Genomic DNA, 24,435 nt, shown 5'->3' with positions numbered 1-24,435 from the left:
TTTAAATTAAAAAGATTTGAGGAAAAACCTGGAATGTGAACGAGCCTCATTCACCTAATACCCAAATGTTATTTCTTGGGCTGCTGCAGTGGCTCACGCCTGTAATCCCAGCACTTTGGAAGACCAAGGCAGGAGGATACTTTGAGCCCAGGAGACCAGCCTGGGCAACATGGCAAAACCTCATCTCTACCAAAAATTTTAAAATTAGCCGGGTGTGGTAGTACATGCCTATAGTCCCAGCTACTCAGCAAGCTGAGGTGGGAGGATCACTTGAGTTTGGGAGGTGGAGGTTGCAGTGAGCTGTGATTGCGCCACTGCATTCCAGCCTAGGCAAACAAGCAAGACCCTATCTCAAAAAAAAAAAAAAAAAAAGAAGAAAGAAAAGAAAAGAAAAAAATGTTGTTTCTCCATGTAAATCTGGAGCATAATTCCATGATTATTACCAAAAACAAAACAAAGCAAAAAACAAAAATGACTTTGTATAGATCCTGCTTCTTCCTGGGAGAATTAACTACTACCTGATTCTCTTTTCCTAGCATGCTATGCAATTTTACATGCAGTGAAGACACAACTACAAAAATAAGATCTTATTATTTATGGTGACAATTCAAATACAATCTTATGTTTAAGAATAACATGAAATTGGCAGAGACAAGAAGATCACTTGAGGCCAGGAGTTCCACACCAGCCTAGGCAACATAGCAAGACCTTGTCTCTACTAAAAATCAGAAAAATTAGCCAGGCGTGGTGGCACAAGCCTGTAGTCCCAGCTACTTGGGAGGCTGAGGCAGGAGGATAGCTTAAGCCTGGGAGTTTAAGGCTGCAGTGAGCAATGATCATGCCACTGCACTCCAGTCTGGGCAACAGAGAGAGATCCTGTCTCTAAAAATATAAAGAAGAAGAATTCTTATTCTCAAAATTGAGTTTTTCCAACAAATTGCTTCATTTCCTGCACAAGCAGTTAGGACAGGGCATTGAAGATCCCCGCTGTCAGTGTTTGCTGGGAGTCCTCAGAGAAGGGACAGAGCCCCAGGGAGGCCCACTCCTGCCTGGAGGCACTGAGCACACCTCCTCCTCCTCCTGGCCCTGAGCAAGCATGTTGAAGCAGCCCCAGCTGCACCTGGGCAGACAGGAGCCGGTCTGCACCAGATTTGGCCATTCCCTCCACAGAGCTTTCTGAAGCTGCCACCTGCCTGGCACTGAGCACGGATCCAGGAGCCAGGACTCTGGGGACTGATCCCTGCTCAGCCCTGGCCTCTCCCAGGCAGATGGGATGGAGGGAGGGAGAGGCAAGCAGTCATGCACAGATGCACACATGCATTCAGGCACCAGGATCCTCCATCCCTGCACCAGATACGCATACTGTGCCTTAGTGGTACCACTCTCATCCCTTGACTTTTCTCTATCACTGCTGGTAGCACAAGGCTTCCTAATTCCTCCTTGTAACTCCTGTACCCATTTGCCCTTCTACTACAAGTGGTCTCTGCCACCACACCCTGCTTAAAAGTCTTCCATGGCTCCCACTGCCCTGGAGCAAGGCCCTGGCTCCTGCCCACCTCACCCACTGCAGCCTCCTCCCCCCTTCCCCTAACCTGCAGGCTGCCACCAGCTCCCCAGCCCAGGGGGTCTTCCAGCTACATGCCCTGGAGGAACACTGTGTGAGTTTCTCCCTCAATCAGGGATCACCTACTCAGGGGTGAGGCTCCATAAACAACACACACTCTTTCCCAGGCCTGTCTGCTCCTGGGTCAGATCCAGCATGAAAAATCACAGCTTAGTGATGATCCCTGTGACATGAATTCAGGGCCACTGAAGAACTGCCCCAGGATGGGCTCTAACAGGGGCCTTCAGGGTCAGCCTCCTCTCAGTGATGTCTCTACAATTCAAGAATAAGGCTGAACACACACCGTGACCCATTTCCTTTTATTAAATAACTGCTTTCTTGAGTATAACTTATATACAATAAAATTCACCTTTTTAAAGTATACAATCAAGGGGTTTTTAGTATATTCACAGAGTTGTGCAACCACCACTCTCTAAGTCCAGAACATTTTCATCACCCCAACAGAAACCCCATGCCCGCTGCCAGACCCTCCCCTCTGCACTCCGTCCCGGGTAACCACCATTCTGCTGTCTTTGCATATTCAAGCATTTGAAGCTTTTGCATATTCAAGATATTTGATACCAATGGATCACACAGTATTTCTCCACCCGTTTTCACTTCAAATACTAAATACAAGTTAGCACATGTGGTAGCAAATGTGATGGGGTGCAATATTTATTACAACCAACAGGCTTTAAAATTTCAGAAATTCCTGGGTTTCAAAACACACATTACATGTAGGAGAAAAGAAATAAATCCACCTTCCCAGACCAGTTATCATGGGCAGAGTTCACAATAAGCTAATAAAAAGCCACACCCACTCCCATTTTGCACATTTACCCCCTCCTTCTTGCAAAGCACCCCAGGCAAGCCCACGTTGTAGTCTGAAAAACTTCCCTGACGCCTCTCCCATGTCCTCTACTGGTTCAGAGAAGTGCTGCTTTAGAAACTGGTTCTGATTTCAGTGTGTATAAAACCATCTGAGCCAGTTGTTAAAATTCAGGTCCCTGGGTCCCAGCAACTGTGATTCGGAGGTTTTGCACATGCTAATTAGAATGCAAATGGAAGACAGGCCACATCTCTGTGGAGCAGTTGTACAGAGAACTGCTCTGCTGTGTGGAGCCAGCATCAGCATCACCCAGATGATTCCTGACTAACTTCTGGTTTGGGGTTCAGCAGGTCTAGAGTGGGGTCCAAGAATTTTCATCCCCGCCAAGTTCCCAGGGGATACTGATGCTGCTGGTCTGGGAACCACACTTTGAAAACCACTGCTTACTAAGGGCAGCAAGCCCCAGCCAGTATACCAATTACTGCCCATTGCCTGCTTTTGTAAATAAAGATTTATTGGCACACAATCCTTTCATTTACACACTGTCTACAGCAGCGTTCATGCTATATAGTACAGAGGAGTAATTTGGCCCACAGAGCCAAAAATATTTACTCTCTGGCCCTTTACAGAAGTCTGCGGGCCTCTAGTTTGCAGAGGATCATCCAAACATTAGAAATATCCTGACCATATCTATTGTCAAATTGAGACTTCTGGTACCTCATACAGATTTCAGAGAATGGAGGACACGGAATTTTATTAAAACCTAAGGATTTTTTCAAAAGAAAAAGGAAGGCCGGGTGCAGTGGCACACATCAGTAAATCCTAGCAATTTGGGAGACCAAGGCAGGAGGATCACTTGAGCCCAGGAGTTTGAGACCAGCCTGGGCAACATGGTGAGAACTCATCTCTAAAAAAAACTTTTGAATTAGCAGGGCACGGTGGTGCATCTGTAGTCCCAGCTACTTGGGAGGGCTGAGGTGGGACGATTGCTTAAGCCCAGGAATTCGAGACTGCAGTAAGCTATGATCGCACCACTGCACTTCAGCCTGGGTGACAGAGCAAGACTCTGTCTATTTTAACACGGGTGGGGGAGGAATGCAGGCTGCTTCTAGAAGCTGGAAGCTGGGTGTGGCTGGAGCAAAGAGGGTGGGAAAGGATGGAGGGAAGGCCACGTGTTGAAGACCCAGTTACAGAAGACTCTGTGGGCCATAGGATGGTGTCAGCTTCAGTCCATGTGTGATGAGACTCTACTGGATAACTCTTTATATTTTCAAAAAAAAATACTGCAATAAAATAAATCTTGAAGCTTGAAAAACATAATCTGAAAAAAAAAAAAAAATTAAAAAGGTGGAGGGAGCCAGGATTACTCATGCCCGTAATCCCAGCACTTCGGGAGGCCTAGGCAGGCAGATCACCTTAGGTCAGGAGTTCAGAACCAGCCTGGGCAACATAGTGAAACTCTGTCTCTACTAAAAAAAAAAAAAAAAAAAAAAAAATTAGCTGGGTGTGGTGGTAGGTGCCTGTAATCCCAGCTACTCAGGAGGCTGAGGCAGTAGAATCACTTGAACCCAGGAGACAGAGGTTTCAGTGAGCTGAGATCGCACCACTGCACTCCAGCCTGGGCAATAGAGCGAGACTCCATCTCAAAAAAAAAAGATAAACTGGCAGGGTGGACTTGATGTGATGCCTGCTAGGAGCAAGGTGACAGGGAAGCATGAAGGACAGCGCTTTTCAAGCCTGGGAGAGCAGGGAGGCCTTCACCAGAAGAGCTGTTGTGCAGCCATTGGTACCTGTAATGGGGAAACACAGCATACAAGCAAGACAGCTTACAGCCTCGGTAGCGAAAATGTTTTCACATCAGAGACCGAGAACTTTTGCAGTCGTTTATGTCATCCCTTCTTCTCCAGACAGAAGATACGAAAAAGCTGCAAAGATATCTTCATCTTATTGATAAAGCCACTAATAAAGCCAAAATGTCTGTCAATGTCAACCACAGCGTGTCAGACCAGTTATATCACAAGATGCCCTGTATGATTGCCAAGGTTGAGGGCAAAGGAAATGGAATCAAGACAGTTATAGTCAACATGATTGACACGGCAAAGGCGATTAATCGGCCTCCAAGGTATCCTACCAAATATTTTGGTGGGATACATTGTTACATTGTGAATGGATCTCATGAAGCCAATAAGGTGCAAGACATGTTGGATGGATTCATTAAAAAATTTGTTCTCTGTCCTGAATGTGAGAGTCCTGAAACAGATATGCATGTCAAGCCAAAGCAGCAAACAATAGGTAATTCTTATAAAGCCTGTGGCTATCAAGGCATGCTTGACACACACCATAAACTCTGCACATTCATTCTCAAAAACCCACCTGAGAATAGTGACAGTGGTACAGGAAAGAAAGAAAAGGAAAAGAAAAATAGAAAGGGCAAAGACAAGGAAAATGGCTCCATATCCAGCAGTGAGACAACACTACCACCACCACCAAAGAAATTAGCCCTCCTCCACATACGGTGGAAGAAGAGGAGGATGACTGGGGGGAAGATACAAGTGAGGAAGCTCAAAGTCGCAGATTGGAAAAAATCAGTGATCATGCAAAAGTTCTGATACTCCATGATGATTTGGAAAGAACAGTTGAGGAGTGGGCCAACATCCTGTTTGATTTTGTGAAGAAAAAGAAAGAAGAGGGTATCATTGATTTATGTGACAAAGAAATTGTTGCTGAAGCAGAAGGACTGGATGTAAAAGCCATGGGCCCTCTTGTTCCGACTGGAGTTCTTTTTAAAGAGGAGATTAGAGAACACATAAGAAATACAGGCACCATTTCCTATGATTTTGTCACAACAACAAAAAAGCTCAATGGTACCTTCTTCGTGGTTTGATGTGTGGGGTAGCAATGCATGCACCAAGCTCACCTCATCTCCAAGATTCCACATATCTTGAAGATGTATGATGTAGATTTTTTAGAAGAAGAGGTCATCATCAGCTGGTTGGAAAAAAGGCCTTTAAGAAATATGTCTCAAAAGAACTAGCCAAAGAGATTTGCGTCAAAGCAGAACCATTTATAAAATGAAGGAGGCAGAGGAAGAATCTTCTGGTGGTAAAGAAGATGAAGATGAGAACATTGAGGTGGTATATTAGAAGACTGCCAGTGTACCTAAAGTTGAAACTGTAAAGTCCAAAAACAAGGATGATGACATTGATATTGATGCCATTTAATGGGATGGATGCAACCTAGCTTAACAGTGTAATGCTGCAAATTCTTTTCCATTATCAGCCAGAAGCACAACATGCATGTGCAAAAGCTAAAATGGCTTAACATCAAGCTACACTATACACTAAAAATCTATTACTGTGAGTGCTCTGTAATTAAGCCCAATGAGACATCTAGGGAGTCCACACACACATTAGTGAGCAGATGTAGTTTGCTTATTTATAGCATGTTTCTTTTTGAAAAACTGGTGGTGAACACATTTGGATCACATTTATACAGTTATAAAAATAAAGATTTGATTTTGGCCATTCTTCAGATACTTGGTTCTGAATGACTTAACCTGAAGTAACTGGCTCCATTTTCAAATGTTACATCATCATTTCGCCTGACGAGCATTCTTAGAGCCTGCTAGATATTGTTAGGTGCTGAGGCTGTAAAGAGGTCTTCAACAGGATGTAAAGCAAACTTATTTGTAATCACCTTATTCAGCCCATTAAGAAATAATACTACTTGGCCGGGCGCGGTGGCTCAAGCCTGTAATCCCAGCACTTTGGGAGGCCGAGACGGGCGGATCACGAGGTCAGGAGATCGAGACCATCCTGGCTAACACGGTGAAACCCCGTCTCTACTAAAAATACAAAAACTAGCTGGGCGAGGTGGCGGGCGCCTGTAGTCCCAGCTATTCGGGAGGCTGAGGCAGGAGAATGGCGTAAACCCGGGAGGCGGAGCTTGCAGTGAGCTGAGATCTGGCCACTGCACTCCAGTCCGGGTGACAGAGCGAGACTCCGCCTCAAAAAAAAAAAAAAAGAAAAGAAAAGAAATAATACTACTTAAGTTTTATCTCTAGTCCCTCCAATTGGCATCTGGTAATGTACACTGTGAGGTAGACTGATAATCATATGACGGTGCAACATCCTACTGAGAAGTAAATATGACCTGAGTGTCCTAGAAATAATTTAACAGCAGGTTTTGAAACTTGGAGAGTTGCTTTCTCATTTCATGTACACTTGCCCTAAATTGTAGTCTTTGAAGTCGTGTGCATTGCACGTTGGATGAGCCAGGGAAGTTATTACATTAACAACCATTTTGTGTGTATGTAGTAGTTGCTTCGTACTGAGAGAACTCACTTTGGGGTGCAATTAAACAATAAACTGATTTTATTTGGGGGAAACAGGGAAGGGTGCACTTACTAGCAAACCTAAGCATTAATTTTCAGCTTTTGCCCTGATGGTTTAAATTACAATTCCAAAATATTTAGACATACTGAAAGAAAAAAAAAAAAAGGTAGAGGGAGGTCGGGTGTGGTGGCTCACACCTGTAATTCCAGCACATTGGGAGGCCAAGGTGGGTGGATCACTTGAGGTCAGGGGTTTGAGACCAGCCTAGCCAACATGGTGAAATCCCGTCTCTACAAAAAATACAGAAATTAGCTGGGCATGGGTGACGGGTGCCTGTAGTCCCACCTACTCAGGAGGCAGAGGCAAAAGGATTACTTGAGCCCAGGAATTGAAGGCTGCAGGGAGGCAAGGTCACACTACTGCACTCTAGCTTGGGTAATAGAGCAGGACAATGTTTCTTAAAAAAATAAATAAATAAAAATATTCAACACAAAACCTTATAAATCCTACAATGCTATGATGAAGATACTGCCAATGTCCCCCAAATCTGGAAAACTTAAGTTTATTGAGGGATCCCCCATAGTAGGGGTTTCTGAAACATAACCAGAAATGATGAAGAGGTGAAGGTTTTGATTTTGGTCTGAAGCTATGTTGTTGCTGGGAAGTGAAAGAGTGGAAAATGACAAGAGAGCAGCTCATGTCTAAGGGGGGACACCTTCCCGAGCGCTATCACCCTTGGGTTACAGGGACTCTGCTCAGTGCCTGAACCCCAGAATCAACCCTGTGTCCACTTCACAGGGAGGCTGAAAGACTCCCATGCTCCTGCTCAGAAAGCAGCAGCAGCAGCAGGGGATGAGGCTGAGCTAATCACAAACTGCCACCACAAGGACCACTAGGATGCCGGCGACCATGCATGTCTTCCTGAAGGCTCAGCAGACATGCTGACCACCTCTGTTGGAGCCCTTCAGGGACCCACACCCACCGGGGTCAGGAAAAAAATCCTATGACCTTTGAAAATTGTGAGTTTTAATTTTGCTTCAACAGCTGTGAAGCCAAAATGACCAATCCTATTCTTTTGATTCATAAGAGATGCGCCACCCCTGTGCTCAGGAAATCACAAATGCTATGCCTGGGGCGGTGAGGTTAAAAAGCTCGAAACACAAGGAAAATACTCAGGAGACTCGAAAACTTGTCCACACAGCAGCATTATTCACAAGAGTCACAAAGGAGAACCACCCACATGTCCATCAAAGGATATGAACAAAATGCGGTCCATTCCCATAGGACAATAGCATTCAGCCATGAAAAGGAATGACTGATACACACTACAACATGGATTAATCTCCAAACATTATAATGAGATAAGCCAGACACAAATGACCACATATTCTATGATCCCAGTGACATGATTTAGATTAGATTGTGCCCACCAGATTAAGGGCAGATCTGCCTTCCCCGGCCCACTGACTCACATGTTAATCTCTTTTGGCAACACCCTCACAGACACACCCAGGACCCAGGATCAATACTTTGTGTTCTTCGATCCAATCAAGTTGACACTCAGTATTAACCATCACAAGTCCACCCCTTGTCAATGTGAGATCATACATAATCTTCAAGTAAAGACAATAATAAGGTCGCAATTATGCCTAACATAATACAGCTATCCTTCATACAACCAAAAATGCACCAATCCCCAACCCAAATACTATTACATAAAGCTGATAATACTTAAATGCTGATATGAAGTCAATAAATCTTTTTTTTGAGACAGAGTCTTGCTTATTGCCCAGGCTGGAGTGCAGTGGCACGATCTCAGCTCACTGCAACCTCTGCCTCCTGGGTTCAAGCAATTCTCCTGCCTCAGCCTCCCGAGTAACTGGGACTACAGGCGTGCGTCACGACGCTGGCCAATTTTTTTTTTGTATTTTTAGTAGAGACAGAGTTTCACCATGTTTGCCAGGCTGGTCTCGAGCTCCTGACCTCAAGTGATCCACCTGCCTCGGCCTTTCAAAGTGCTGGGATTACAGGCGTGAGCCACTGTGCTTAGCCTGAAGTCAATAAATCTTATGTCATGTGATAAAGGAAAAGAAATTAAAGATATTTTCCTAGTACAGGTGTATACATGCACAAACATGCTTTTAGCAAAAGGAGGAGGAAATACCCATGACAGTTACAGTCCCCATTTCTGCAGCTGGTCGCATGGTCGTAGCTCTGCAACAGGTCCAGGCTGCTGTGCAAGCTGCCCTGCCACTTGGGCCATATGATCCAATGGTGCCTGAGGTGTCAGTGGCAGATAGGGATACTGTTTGGAGCCTCTGGCAGGCCCCCATAGGTGAATCACAGGGGAGGCCTCTAGGATTTTGGAGCAAGGCCCTGCCATCTTCTGCAGACAACTACTCTCCTTCTGAGATACAGCTCTTGGTCCGTTACTGGGCTTTGGTAGAAACTGAATATTTGACTATGGCTCATCAAGCCACCATGCAATCTGAACTACCTATCATGAACTGGGTGCTTTCTGGCCCATCTATCCATAAAGCTGGGTGTGCACAGCAGCATTCTATCATCAAACAGAAGTGGTATATACGTGATCGGGCTCAAGCAGGTCCTGAAGGCACAAGTAAGTTACATGAGGAAGTGACTCAAATGCCAATGGTCTCCACTCCTGCCACCCTGCCTTCTCTCCGCGAGCCTGCACTAATAGCCTCATGGGGAGTTCCCTATGATCAGTTGACAGAGGAAGAGAAGACTAGGGTCTGGTTCACAGATGGTTCTGTATGATATGCAGACACCACCCCAAAATAGAGAGTGGCACCACTACAGCCCCTTTCTACAACACCCCTGAAGGACAGCAGTGAAGGGAAACCTTCCCAGTGGGCAGAACTTGGAGCAGTGCACCTGGTTGTGCACTTTGTATGGATGGAAAAATGGCCAGATGTGTGATTATATACTGATTCATGGGCTGAATTCATGGGAAGAAGTATGATTGGAAAATTGGTGACGAAGAAATTCGGGGATGAGGTTTGTGGATGGACCTCTCTGAGTGGTCAAAAACTGTGAAGATACTTGCATCCCATGTGAGTGCTCACCAGCAGGTGACCTCAGTAGAGGAGGATTTTAAGAATCAACTGGATAGGATGACCCTTTCTGTGGACACCACTCAGCCTCTTTTCCCAGCTACCCATCATCGCCCAATGAGCCCATGAACAAAGTGGCCATGTGGCAGGGATGGAGGTTATGGATGGACTCAGCAACATGGACTTCCACTCACCAAGGCTGACCTGGCTACGGCCACTGCTGGATACCCAATTAGCCAGCAGCAGAGACCATCACTGAGCCCTCGATATGTTACCATTCCTCGGGGTGATCAGCCAGCTACCTGGTGGCAGGTTGATTATATTGTACCTCTTCCATCATGGCAAGGGCAAAGGTTTGTCCTCACTGCAATAGACACTTACTCCAGATATGGGTTTGTCTATCCTGCACGCAATGCTTCTGCCAAGACTACCATCCGTGGACTCATGGAATGCCTTATCCACCATCATGGTATTCCACACAGCATTGCCTCTGACTAAGGCACTCACTTTATAGCTAAAGAAGTGTGGCAGTGGGCTCATGCTCATGGAATTCACTGGTCTTACCATGTTCCCCTTCATCCTGAAGCAGCTGGATTAATGGAATGGTGGAATGGCCTTTTGAAGTCAACTATAACGCCAACTAGGTGACAATACTTTGCAGGGCTGGGGCAAAGTTCTTCAGAAGGCCATGTATGCTCTGAATCAGCATCCAATGTATGGTACTGTTTCTCCCATAGCCAGAATTCACGGGTCCAGGAATCAAGGGGTGGAAGTAGACGCGGCACGACTCACCATCACCCCTAGTGATCCACTAGCAAAATGTTTGCTTCCTGTTCCTGCGACATTACATTCTGCTGGCCTAGGGGTCTTAGTTCCAGAGGGAGGAATGCTGCCACCAGGAGACACAACAATGATTCCATTAAACTGGAAGTTCAGATTGCCACCTGGCTGCTTTGGGCTCCTCCTACCTTTAAGTCAACAGGCTAAAAAGGGAGTTACAGTGCTGGCTGGGGTGACTGACCCAGACTATCAAGATAAAATCAGTCTACTACTCCACAACGGAGCTAGGGAAGAGTATGCATGGAATACAGGAGACCCATTAGGGCATCTCTTAGTATTACCATGCCCTGTGATTAAGGTTAGGGGAACACTACAACAGCCCAATCCAGCCCGGACGACAAATGACCCAGACCCTTCAGGAATGATGAGTCACTCCACCAGGCAAAAAAACACAACCAGCTAAGGAGCTTGCTGAAGGTAAAGGGAATACAGAATGGGTAGTAGAAGAAGGTAGTCATCAGTACCAGCTACGACCATGCGACCAGCTGCAGAAATGGGGACTGTAACTGTCATGAGTATTTCCTCCTCCTTTTGCTAAAAGCATGTTTGTGCATGTATACACCTGTACTAGGAAAATATCTTTATTTTAATTTCTTTTCCTTTATCACATGACATAAGATTTATTGACTTCAGGCTAAGCACAGTGGCTCACGTCTGTAATCCCAGCACTTTGGGAGGCCGAGGCAGGTGGATCACTTGAGGTCAGGAGCTCGAGACCAGCCTGGCAAACATGGTGAAACTCTGTCTCTACTAAAAATACAAAAAAAAAATTGGCCAGCGTCGTGACGCACGCCTGTAGTCCCAGTTACTCGGGAGGCTGAGGCAGAAGAATTGCTTGAACCCAGGAGGCAGAGGTTGCAGTGAGCTGAGATCGTGCCACTGCACTCCAGCCTGGGCAACAAGCGAGACTCTGTCTCAAAAAAAAGATTTATTGACTTCATATCAGCATTTAAGTATTATCAGCTTTATGTAATAGTATTTGGGTTGGGGATTGGTGCATTTTTGGTTGTATGAAGGATAGCTGTATTATGTTAGGCATAATTGCGACCTTATTATTGTCTTTACTTGAAGATTATGTATGATCTCACATTGACAAGGGGTGGACTTGTGATGGTTAATACTGAGTGTCAACTTGATTGGATCGAAGAACACAAAGTATTGATCCTGGGTCCTGGGTGTGTCTGTGAGGGTGTTGCCAAAAGAGATTAACATGTGAGTCAGTGGGCTGGGGAAGGCAGATCTGCCCTTAATCTGGTGGGCACAATCTAATCTAAATCAGACAGAAAGGCATGAAAAGGAGAGACTGGCCTAGCCTCCCAGCCTACATCTTTCTCCCGTGCTGGATGCTTCCCGGCCTCGAACATCAGACTCCAAGTTCTTCAGTTTTGGGACTCAGACTGGCATCCTTGCTCCTCAGTTTGCAGACAGCCTGTTGTGGGACCCTGTGATCATGTGAGTTAATACTTAATAAACTCCTCTTCATAGGTATTTCCTATTAGTTGTCTCTCTAGAGAACCCTGACTAATAAGAGAAAGCAGATCAGTACGGGGGTGGGATTTGGGGGAAGGGAGGGAATGGGGAGGGAGTATTAATGGATGTAGGGATTCTTTTTTGGGGTGATAAAAATGTTCTGGAATTATGGCCAGGCGCGGTCGCTCAAGCCTGTAATTCCAGCACTTTGGGAGGCCAAGATGGGCGGATCATGAGGTCAGGAGATCGAGACCATCCTGGCTAACACGGTGAAACCCCGTCTCTACTAAAAAAAAAAAAAAACAAAAAAACTAGCTGGGCGAGGTGGCAGGCACCTGTAGTCTCAGCTACTCGGGAGGCTGAGGCAGGAGAATGGCGTAAATCTGGGAGGCAGAGCTTGCAGTGAGCCGAGATCCGGCCACTGCACTTCAGCCTGGGCGACAGAGCGAGACTCTGTCTCAAAAAAAAAAAAAAAAATTGTTCTGGAATTAAAGTGACGATTGCACAAGTCAGTGAATACACAGAAAAATACCACTACACTGTACCCTTTAACATGGTGAATTCTGTGACATGTGAATTATATCCATTTATTTTTATTATTATTTTTTTGAGACGAAGTTCACTCTTGTCCCCCAGACTGGAGTGCAATGGTACGAACTCGGCTCACTGCAACCTCCGCTTCCCAGGTTCAAGCGATTCTCCTGCCTCAGCTTCCCGAATAGCTGGGATTATAGGCACCTGCCACCATGCCTGGCTAATTTTTGTATTTTTAGTAGAGACGGGGTTTCACCATGTTGGCCCGGCTGGTCTCGAACTCCTGACCTCAGGTGATCCTCCCACCTTGGCCTCCCAAAGTGCGGGGATTACAGGTGTGAGCCACTGTGCCCAGCCATTATATCCATTTATTTTAAAAAAATTTTTTGAGACAGGGTCTCACTCTGTCACCTAGGCTGGAGTACAGTAGCATAATGACAGCTCACTGCAGCCTCCAACTCTCTGGCTCAAGCAAAATCCTCCAGCCTCAGGCTCCCAAGCAGGTGGGACTACAGGCATGCACCGCCACGCCTGGCTAATTTTGATTTTTTTTTTTTTTTTTTTTTTTGTAGAGACATGGTCTCACTATATTGCCCAGTCTGGTCTCGAACCCCTGGGCTCCAATGATCCTCTCAAAGCACTGGAATTACAGGTGTGAGCCACAGCGCACAGCCTCCATTTTTAATAATTAAAAAAAACTCTTTTTTCAAGAAAAAAGAAGTGCAGGCAGGCTTCCTCCAGCCTCTCCTACCACCCCCAAGTAAAGGAACTCCCAGGCTGCACAGCACACCTTTAGTCTGAGAGAGTGCAGCACTACTGCACTTACTGGATGAAACCCTCAAACACTGGAGATCGGAATGCTCCAAGCAGGGCAAAGTCTGGGAGGAAATCAGGCTGTGGAGACTGAATCCACAGACCAGTTCTCCCTGCGGTGCCAGGCCTGGGCTTGTCCAGGCTAACAGCTCGGGGCTGCATGTACTCAGGTGTGCCTGGCACCCAGGAGGGTCACGAGTCAGGCTCTCTTCCTCTTTTCCTGCTGAACCACGCCCCTCTCTGACCTCCCCATGACATTGAACCTTAAAAAGAGACTTCAGAAGAGTCAAGTTAGCAGCAGGAGCCTGGCAGCCCAGAGGGGATAGGAAACGACACTCAGAAGGGCTGCTCTCAGAGGGGGTCACAGAAGGGCTCCCTTTAGACAGTGAGAAATGCCTTTTCACAGAAGAGCATCACCTTGCTACAAGCAATGTAGAAGACAGGAAAGAAAGGCAAATTGCTTTCATCTCGGGAGTCTAATTTCTCTGCTTTACTTTTTTGTTGGGGCACGGACAGTTTTTTACAGTCTAGACCAGCAGGCAGCATGCAGTCCTGAACTCGGGTTTTATTTCCATGGCACAGCACATGCTATGTGACACACCTGTTGCTACGAGGCCTCTGGAAGCCTGATTTTGTGATGTCTTTACAATACGCCAAGGTCTAGATCCTTAGAAACACCTGAGGCCTGTTCCTGTCTCCCAGGGCTGCCGGCCTCCCGACAGGTCCCCTTAGCCCAGGCTCATGGAAACAGCCCCCTGTGCAACCTGCTTGGTCCTGGAGACACTGACTTGTGCCCCCAAACTCGCACGCCTGAAGCAAAGCAGCAGAATGACCCCAGCTCTGATACCAGGCTTGATGCTTGAATGCAGGAAGGATGAGCGCCCTTTCACAGGCTGGCTTTCCTGCACCTACCAAACATCTACTGAGTGTCTGTTATGTGCTAGGCATGGCGACGGGGCTGGCTGTGACCCTGCTCGGGGATCATCCAGGCTCAGACATACTCGAGGCAGGGACCTTCATGAGGCTCCTGAATCCAGACAGAATGGGTGGGAACCCAGTCCCTTCACTTGCCAGCTGTGACCCAGGGCCCCACAGGCCTTCCCTAGACCCCATCTCCATAAAAAAGGATTAAAGTTGGGCCTGGCATGGTGGCTCACGCCTGTAATCCCAGCACTTTGGGAGGCCAATACAGGAGGATGCCTTGCGCCCAGGAGTTGGAGAATAGCCTGGCTAACATGGTGAAAGCCTCTCTACTAAAAATACAAAAATTAGTCAGGTGTGGTGGTGCAGGTTTGTAATCCCAGCTACTCGGGAGGCTGAGGCAGGAGAATGGCATGAACCCGGGAGGCGGAGCTTGCAGTGAGCAGAGATTGAGCCACTGTACTCTAGCCTGGGCAACGGAGTGAGACTGTCTCAAAAAAAAAAACAAAAAACAAAAAGGATTAAAGTTGTATGTGATGACTGTGCTGGCATAAGGATGACTACATTAATGTGATATGCCAAATTAAAGTTATATACTTCATCTAGAGCATTAATGTATTTCAATTAATCTATTTAACTTGATGTTATATATTCGATTATTTTATATACATTAATATACAGTAAATAAATATTGAAATAATTTATCTCTAAACATTTTTGGGGACCTAAGAGTTCATTTTCTTCTGAAAACTAGAACACATTCATGGGCCCCAGCAATGTGCCTGCAGTGCGAGTGAAGAGACTGGCCCTGCCATAACCACGGGCAGGTTTCTCAACCTCTCTAAGCCTAACGCTCCTAACTGTCTAGTTCAAGATGCTGTAACAAAACACCACAGACTGGGAGGCTCATAAACAGCAGAAATGTACTGTTCATAGCTCTGGAGGCTGGGTGTCCAAGGTCAAGGCATGGCAGATTCAGTGTCTGCTGTGGACCCACTTCCTGGTTTGCAGGAGGCGCCTTCGCACTGTGTCCTCACAGGACAGAAGGGACGAGGAACTACCTGGGTCTCTTTCATAAGGGCACGGATCCTATTCCTAATGACCTCCCAAAAGACCCCACCTCTTTTTTTTTTTTTTTTTTTTTTTTGAGACACAGTCTCACTCTGTCACCCAGGCTAGAGTGCAATGGCGCGATCTCAGCTCACTGCAATCTCCGCCTCCCAGGTTCAAGGGATTCTCCTGCCTCAGCCTCCCAAGCAGCTGGGATTACAGGTGCCTGCCACCAAGCCCGGCTAATTTTTGAATCTTTAGTAGAGACAGGGTTTCACCATGTTGGCCAGGCTGGTCTCAAACTCCTGACCTCAAGTGATCTGCCCACCTCAGCCCCACAAAGTGCTGGGATTACAGGCGTGAGCCACCACACCCGGTCCCTACCTCCTAATACCATCACCTTGTGGGTTTTCAACATCGGAATTTTGGGGGGACAGAAACATTCAGATCATAGCACCAATACCAACTGTATAAACCTACTCCGCAGAACCACTGTGAAGTTCACATAAAGTTGAACAGTGCCTGGAGCACGGTGGAGATTTGGCAGATGCTACTTGGATTCCTTTATTTTTTTATTTTTTATTTTTTGAACTCCTAACCTCAAATAATCCACCCACCTCAGCCTCCCAAAGTGCTGGGATTACAGGCATGAGCCACTGTGCCTGGCCGCTATGTGGATTCTGACTGCACCACTCCGATGCGATGTGACTTGATGATACGGAATAACAGCAGTTCCCAGAGCCCAGGAAGTCACAGCATAATGCACAGCTGCTGGCATACAGTAGGTGCTCTACAGAGCCCAGGAGTCATTCCTACAATGTTCCACCCTCCAGGGCTCCAGATTGGACAGTGCTGGTGAGGGTAAACTAAAAGGAAACCCTGGTTCCTCCCAATTTTCAGAGGTCTGGGGACAGCCACCCAGGGAAGAAGGTCAGTGTGCAGGAGATAGCTGCACCTACCAGCTCACCACAGCCAGTCTCAGGATGCCTCTCCTCAGACCTTCTGAAGCAGAGACTCTTCCTTGCAGTGCATGGGACGGCACGTTTGCAGAGGGCCACAAACGACAAAGTGGTAAGGCCCCACTGATCTCAGGTCTGCAGGCTTCCTACTAGGCTGTTTCAGGCCATGGTTTTCTTGGTTGCAAGCAATGGAAATGAATTCCTATATGTAAGTGAAAAGGTGATTTACTAAGGTGCTACCAGGAACATAAGGATTGTTGGAAGTCTTAGGTAAAGGGTCAGAAATGAGCCAGAGACACGGAGCCTGGGGAGGCTGGTCTTGCAGACCGTTGCATCCAAGCTGTTTTCTCTGGGCCCCAGCCCATCACCCACAGCAGGCCACAGAGCTGACTGTACCCAGCCCTTGCCCCGCTCGAGACTGAGTCCTGGAAAGGAGTGTTAAGTGACACACCACCTCCTGCTGGACCATAAGCACATGCTCCTTCAGCCTCCACCTCCCCAAAGATCTCGTCCACTGGGGAGTTGTCAAAGGAAGACGGGGAGCTAACAGAAAGAGACATCAGATACCACAGAATTGAACGTGCCATTCTCCCAACCCGGGCACGATCTAGTTAATTCAGTGGGCCTTCTTCAACCCACCCAGCCCATCTTCCCAAGGCCAGACACCATGGGTGACCATAGGTTAGGACCGTTAAAATGTCTGTGGATGTTTAAACGGCTAGATTTGTTACTGAGATTGGTTGGCGGTTCTTATATCCACCACACGCACATAAAACAACACCTGTCGAGAACCCGTGCTGTCCAAACAGCGCTGGCAGATTCTCACCGGCACTGCTTTTCCCTTGTATGCCCACGGAGTATACTGCATGCATAGGAGAAAAGCCTAAAATCCGGACTTCTGTGTCCGGAGGTGGTCTGTGAAGGCGGCCCCTCCTAAGAGTTGGCTGTGTGCAATGGAACAACTGATGGCTATGCTCATTTTGTAAAAACCAGGCCCAAGCTCATCAGTACCTCATCAAAACCACCTTCCCAGGAAGGCAGGAGAGGCTCCTGAATCTGGTAGTGGGCGGCAGTCAGTTCTGCTTTCTTCCTGATGGGAGGCACGGAGCACCGTCGGGTGGGAAAAGCACCGGGCACCCTTCTCTGGAGTCCTGGGGGCAAGCACCAAAGAGACAGCATGGAGGCCTGCCTCTCCAACCAGCCTCTGGCACCTGAGCCAGTCCCATCCCCACGGAACCAAGGGTTACCGCAAAGCAAGGCTGCTGTGTGCATTTCTGTTTTAGAAAAAAAAATCTAAAATCTTTTGAGCCTACACATTTTTAAAAAATTATCTTTAAGAAATCTTTGTATGGCTCATGTGGTTTACACAGTAAGATAGGCTTAAGTGTCTTGTTTAGCAAGGAGGTAAAGAGGGAGAAAGAGCTGGGATGCTACTGGGGTGGTGGCTCCCAACTGTAATCCCAGCACTTTGGGAGGCTGATGCAGGAGGACCACTTGAGCCCAGGAGTTCAAGGCCATATCCTGGGCAACATAGTAAGACCCCATCTCTACAAAAAAAAAAAAAAAAAAAAAAAAAAAACACTAAAAAAATAACCAAGCCAGGAGTTGAGGTGGTGTATGCCTGTGGTTCCAGCTACTCAGGGGTTGAGGCGGGAGGATTACTTGAGCCCAGGAGGTCAAGGCTGCAGGGAACTGTGATCACGCCACTGCACTCCAGCCTGGGTGACACAGCAAGACGCTGTCTCATAAAAAAAGAAAAGAAAAAAGAAATCTGCAGCTGTGATGTCACAGATGGAGACTTCAGATCCTGACTCCATGTACAACCTGCATGACCCAGGCAGATCACTCTCAGCCCAAGTTACCTTGTCTTAGATGATCCTCATAAAAAGGAAGGGGACAAAGGACCTAACGGTGCTCAGAACAGTGTAACAATGTGCAGTCATTCATCCCATCTCAAGGCTACGTGTAAGCTGTGTTTAAAGGACTTTAATATTTAAGGACCTATTACATGCCAGGCAATATGCCTGTGATACCAGCAATGAAACAGAGCCAGTCCCCACTGTCAGGGATCTCCCAGGTCAAGTAGGCTTAAGGATGCTGCAAAACCAATGATTATAGAGGGCCACCGAGGGCATTCCACATGACTGGGGACAGAGAGTTAGGGCCACTTTGCCTGGGTGATGTAATCTGAGCAAAGCCTTCCACAAAACTGTGAATGTCTCAGAAACTCTGCAAGGCCTCAAATAACAGAGGATGCTGGGAGACCAGCAAATCATTCTCTAAAGCAGCACTCAGCAAACTTTTTACCATGTGACTGAATCATGTTGTTAAAACATGGGTTCTGGCCGGGCGCGGTGGCTCAAGCCTGTAATCCCAGCACTTTGGGAGGCCGAGACGGGCGGATCACGAGGTCAGGAGATCGAGACCATCCTGGCTAACACAGTGAAACCCCGTCTCTACTAAAAAATACAAAAAACTAGCCGGGCGAGGTGGCGGGCGCCTGTAGTCCCAGCTACTCGGGAGGCTGAGGCAGGAGAATGGCGGGAACCCGGGAGGCGGAGCTTGCAGTGAGCTGAGATCCGGCCACTGCACTCCAGCCTGGGTGACAGAGCGAGACTCCGTCTCAAAAAACAAAAAAACAAAAAACAAACAAAAAAAAACCATGGGTTCTGATTCAGCAGGTATGGGGCAGGGACTGAGAGTCTGCAGTTCTAACAAGCTCCCAGGTGATGCGGATGTGCTAACCTAAAAACCACACTGCCTAACAAGAGTCTGAAGCAAGCTGGGCATGGTGAGGCACGACTGTAGTGCCAGCCACATCAGGAGGCTGAGGTGGGAAGATCACTTGAGCCCAGTAGCTCAAGTCCAGCCTGGGCAACATAGCTTAACACCCCATCTCTCTTTAAAAAAAAAAAAAAAGGCTAAAGCAGAGCTGTCCAACAGAAATAAGAGCACCACACATCTACCTTCAAATTGGTTAGGAGCCACATTTCAAAGAGTAAAAAGGCACATGTCAAATTAATTTTATTTTTATTTTTAATTTTTATTTTATTTTTTTTTTTGAGACGGAGTCTCGCTCTGTCACCCAGGCTGGAGTGCAGTGGCACAATCACAGCTCACCACAGCCTCAACCTCCTGGGCTCAGGTGATCCTCCCACCTCAGCCTCTCAAGCAGCTTGGACTACAGGTGCCAGTCACCACGCCTGGCTAATTTTTTGTATTTTTTTGTAGAGACAGGGTTTCACCATGTTGCCCAGCCTGGTCTCGAATTCCTGGGCTCAAGCGATCAGCCCACCTTGGCCTCCCAAAGTGCTAGGATTACACGCACGAGCCACCGTGCCTGGCCAGGTTAATTTTAATAATATATTTTAGTTACTTGACCCAATGTAGTCAAAACATTATAACTCCAACATAATAAAGAAATTATTAAAATATTTTACATCTTTTGTGTTTCAGACTAAGTCTAAAATCCAGTGTATATTTTAATTTATGGTATATCTCAATTTGAACCAGCTACATTTCAACTGTTCAACAGTCACATATGACAAGTGGCCACCATATTATACAATGCAGGACTGGAGGATCAAGGTGGGTAACAGCAGAAGACAAGGCTAGGGAAAAGGAAGATGCTAAAGCATGTAAAACTTTTCATACTAAGCTAAAGTGTTGGGTATGGTTTGGCCGTGTCCCCACCCAAATCTCGTCTTCAATTATAGCTCCCATAATTCCCATATGTTATGTGAGGGACCTGGTGGGAGATAACTGAATCATGGGGCAGTTTCCCCCATACTGTTCTCATGGTAGTGAGTAGGTCTCACGAGATCTGATGGTTTTATAAATTTTCCTTTTCACATGGCTCTCATTCTCTCTTGCCTGCCTCCATGTAAGACATCCTTCTGCTCTTCCTTGTTCTTCTGCCATGATTGTGAGGCCTCCCCAGCCACGTGGAACTGAGTCCATTAAACCTCTTTCCTTTATAAATTACCCAGTCTTGGGTATGTCTGGCAGCATAAGAACAGACTAATACAGTGTTACACGAAGAGTTACCGGCAAATGAGGGTGGAAAATAGGCAGGAGATAAAACAGAAAAAGCCTTCTAAGATGGGAGGATTGTTTGAAGCCAGAGTTCAAGACCAGCCTGAGCAACACAGTGAGACTCTGTATCTACAAAAAATAAAAATAATTAGCTGAGCATGGTATCGCATGCCTGTAGTCCCAGCTATTTGGGAGGCTGAGGCAGGGGTTGGGGGTAGAATCATTTGAGCTCAGGAGCTTGAGGTTACAGTGATTTATCACTACACCACTGCATACCGCCCACTACAGTGGGTGACAGAGATGAGAACCCCATCTCTATAAAATAAAAATAAAGTGGCCAGGCGCAGTGGCTCACGCCTGTAATCTCAGCACTTTGGGAGGCTGAGGCGGGTGGATCACTTGAGGTCTGGAGTTCAAGACCAGCCTGGCCAGCATGGTGAAACCCCACCTCTACTAAAAATACAAAAATTTGCCAGGTGTGGTGGTGGCAGGCGCCTATAATCCCAGCTATTTGGGAGGCTGAGGCAAGAGAATCACTTGAACCCGGGAAGCAGAGGTTGCGGTGAGCCAAGATCACACCACTGCACTCCAGCCTGGGTGACAGAGCATGACTCCATCTCAAAAAAATAATAATAATAATACATAAAATAAATAAGCTTTCTATACCTAGCTAAGGTGGCCCATGAGGAATTACTGAGGCTTTTCCAGCAAGAGCATGAGAAGTAGACCACTGTTTCGGCACACCCACTACTGGAGGTCTCAAGAGTCTGCCATGTGAAGAGGTGAGCAGCAATATGCAAGTTACAGACTCCTGTGATTGCCTGGGCAGTCACTGGAGCAAACCACTGGAGGCAGTGACGCTGGGCATGAGAAGAAAGCAACACACACCCCATATTTAGGCTCCAAAGGATTGGTGATCAATTGGCTGTGGGAGGTTAAGGGGAGAAAGGCATCAGGGATGACTTCTAGATTTGGGGATAAACTGATGATCAAGATTAGAAATCCAGAATCAGAGAAGGTAAAGGAAGATGAATGATTCCCATTTGGATCGTGCTGAGTTTAAAGGGCCTCAGCAACACACAAGGGCCATTTCAGAGTTCAGACGAAAAGTTGATTTGGTAAAACGGTCATTGAAAATAAAAAAAAAAAGAAGAGAAGTTGAGGCTGCACATACAGATATGAGCATTGTCTATAGGCACGTTATTTAAAGGAAGCACGAGACCACCTAGATGAGAGAGAGAGGACAGATAAAAGGACCTTCAAGAAATCTAACCTTCTAGTAGATGGCAAAGGAAAAGAACCAGTGGAAGCCACTGTAAAAACAGAAAGAAGGGGAAATAGTTTTCATATGAATTGAACATTTTTTTCAGCGAAGCAATTACAACATGGGTAATTTAAAAATTAAAAATTAAACTCTCAGGCCAGGCATTGTGGCTTACACCTGTAATCCCAGCACTTTGGGAGGCTGAGGCAGGCAGATCACCTGAGGTTAGGAGTTCGAGACCAGCCTGGCCAACATGGCGAAACCCCATCTCCACTAAAAATATAAAAATTAGCCGGGCGCGGTGGCACACCTGTAATCCCAGCTACTAAGGAGGTTAAGACATGAAAATTGCTTGAAGCCAGGAGGCAAAGGTTGCAGTGAGCCAAGATCATGCCACAGCACTCCAGCCTGAGCAACAGAGCCAGACTCCATCTCAAAAACAAAAAAGAATTAAACTCTCGGTAAAAGCAAAGCAAGTTCCTGCCTCAGGGTACAAGGAGGTGCAAACTCAGGAACCAGCCGAGAATGTGAACTTTACCTTTGTGTTGAGATTTCACAACCATGCATAGTGGTACAAGTTTTAATTACTTGTCCCCAAAACACCAGCCACTAAAAATGAGGAGGGGGAGTGGAAATGGCTCCGTCCCAAACCCTAATGGCATCAGCGTGTAAATCAACACAAAATAAATATGATTGAAGCAGCAGCAGGCCTATCTTTTCAAGTCCAGATGTTTTCTTTCCAAACTTTAATTCAAGATTCAAGGCATCTAAACATAATGAAAATGTTAAGAAAAGCTGCATATACAAAAAAGCACATAGTTGTTTGAAAGACTGACATATTTGACCAATATAAAGTACACTCCATTTTCCAGAAATTAGGGTTTTTAAAAATATGCCTGCCTAGAAAAAGCTAAATTATAAAACTCAATATATTCCACAACAAAACATACCATTTCTTAAAACGTCAAGTGGCATACACAAAATTAAACTTCCTTTCATCTGATTCCAAAGATTGTTGATAATGTAATTCTTAAGGGTTTTCAAGCAATTAAAAATTAGATCTATGAGGTTCAAAGCAAAGAATTCCATAGAGACAGGGGAAAATCAATACAGCTGTACTTTCAGAAATAAGATTATTACATGTTTTGGGCTATGGATCAATCTTTTCCTTTATTTTCAATTTTTTTTCATTTTAATTATGCAACAAGAAAAAAGACACTACACAAAGCATTATATAATTAGCAGAGATAAATATCACCATGTTTACAAATTTGCAAACAGATGCACAATTAACAACAATAGACATGGAATTTCGTCAGCTTCAGAATCTGCAAGCCATAGGTAAAGAATCTGTTTCACCTCTTTTGCAAGTCCAGGGAGGGCTTTCAGCTGGACTTAGGTCCCTGCTCTCCCTACCACCTTCCTCCACAGGCTGTCCTAACTCCTCTTTGTAGGCGGCCAGTACCTGAACAGACAAGGTCTTTCCTCAGCATTCCCACTCCACCAGCTCCACCTTCCTCCCGAAGCCAGTTTTACTTGGCTTTCATGTGGCTTTCAACTTTATCTCTCCTCTCTTTGCTGGTCTAATTCATGTGTCTGGGTGCTATTACCAGGGGGAAAAAAGTCTGCCATACAAGACTATAATTAATTAATCTGATGAAGGCAGTTCTGTTAATGATGACAATGTGTAGCCCTCCGGAGCAACATTTGCATTTTAACCAAGGCAGTTAAAGAAAGGGCACTGCCACCAGGAGGAAGGTCCAATCCCTGAAATCATCCCAACAGCAGCTGGCCACCCACCCCACCCCCTGTGCCTCCAGTCAGCCCTACCTAGGACTAATTATCTAGACTGGGCATTCTCCCAACCTCCTGCCCTAATGCTCCAGGGCTCCCAGGAAATCATCCCCGGGGAGGAGAAGCAAGAGCAAGGCGGTGGGGACAGGGTGGGTGGGGGGGAGGGCCGGGAGGGGCGGTATTAAATTAACAGCTGAGAGAAAGGGCTAAGGTGGAAAGAAGCCAATGGGTGTGGAGGTCTCATTTTATATAATACGTGTGCAGGGAATAGGCTTCATGCTAATTGGACACCCACAGTGATGCTTTCCTCACTCCTTCCAGCATGGGTGTAAAAGAAGCACTGTACATTCTGCCTCTTAAAGCTGGGTATATTTGCTAGAGGGAAAAACTTCTGATTTCTCCCAGCATTTCATTTGTGAGAATAGTCTGTTACAGCAAATAATCCAAAAAACATATAATGAATGGCCCAAACACAGCAGAGGCTTATTTCTTGCTCATGTAATGGTACTGGCTTGGATGGTGACCATAGCATGGGCAGCCACCTCTGCAGTCATTCAGGGACCCAAGCTGATGAACTCTGCCCTGTGGCCATCTTCACTCCAGGCAGCCAGAAGGGAAAAAGTAAAATGGCAGGCATGGCTACAGCTGCACTCCCCAGGGTAGAAGTGTCATGTGGCCACAGCTAACTGCAAAGGAGGCTGGGAAATGTGGCCCAACAGTGTGAGAGAGGAGGGGACAACAAGGACTCTGGCAGGCAGCATTTCTGCCACACTTGCGGGTCCCACTCTAAACCTTAACAGATTTTCTACTCCAAAGATTGAAAGAGTGAAGAAATAGAGTCTTGTCACAGGGATACTGAATCTTCATCTTTCCCACTATTTCCACTTCCCACAACTACTTTTTAAAAACCCT

General features: G+C 46.3%; 1 protein-coding gene, 1 long non-coding RNA gene and 1 pseudogene across 3 annotated transcripts in view; 1 reads left to right on the top strand and 2 right to left on the bottom strand.

The window, feature by feature from the left end:
- SHROOM2 (shroom family member 2) overlaps positions 1-24,435 on the bottom strand; it is a 163,517-nt gene that overhangs the window by 128,337 nt on the left and 10,745 nt on the right. The window lies entirely within an intron of this gene.
- LOC104653793 lies at positions 4,406-5,653 on the top strand (annotated as a pseudogene).
- On the bottom strand, positions 7,698-17,603 carry LOC104653792. Its single transcript, XR_746728.1, has 3 exons — positions 16,071-17,603; positions 15,740-15,781; positions 7,698-7,707 (listed from the first exon to the last, which is right to left on the bottom strand). It is a non-coding gene; the product is annotated as an uncharacterized LOC104653792 (long non-coding RNA).

This window comes from Rhinopithecus roxellana, chromosome 7, assembly GCF_007565055.1.
Source record: "Rhinopithecus roxellana isolate Shanxi Qingling chromosome 7, ASM756505v1, whole genome shotgun sequence".
NCBI lineage: Eukaryota > Metazoa > Chordata > Mammalia > Primates > Cercopithecidae > Rhinopithecus > Rhinopithecus roxellana.
The sequence above is the reverse complement of the archived record's forward strand: the minus strand, read 5'-3'. Positions and strand labels throughout refer to the sequence as shown.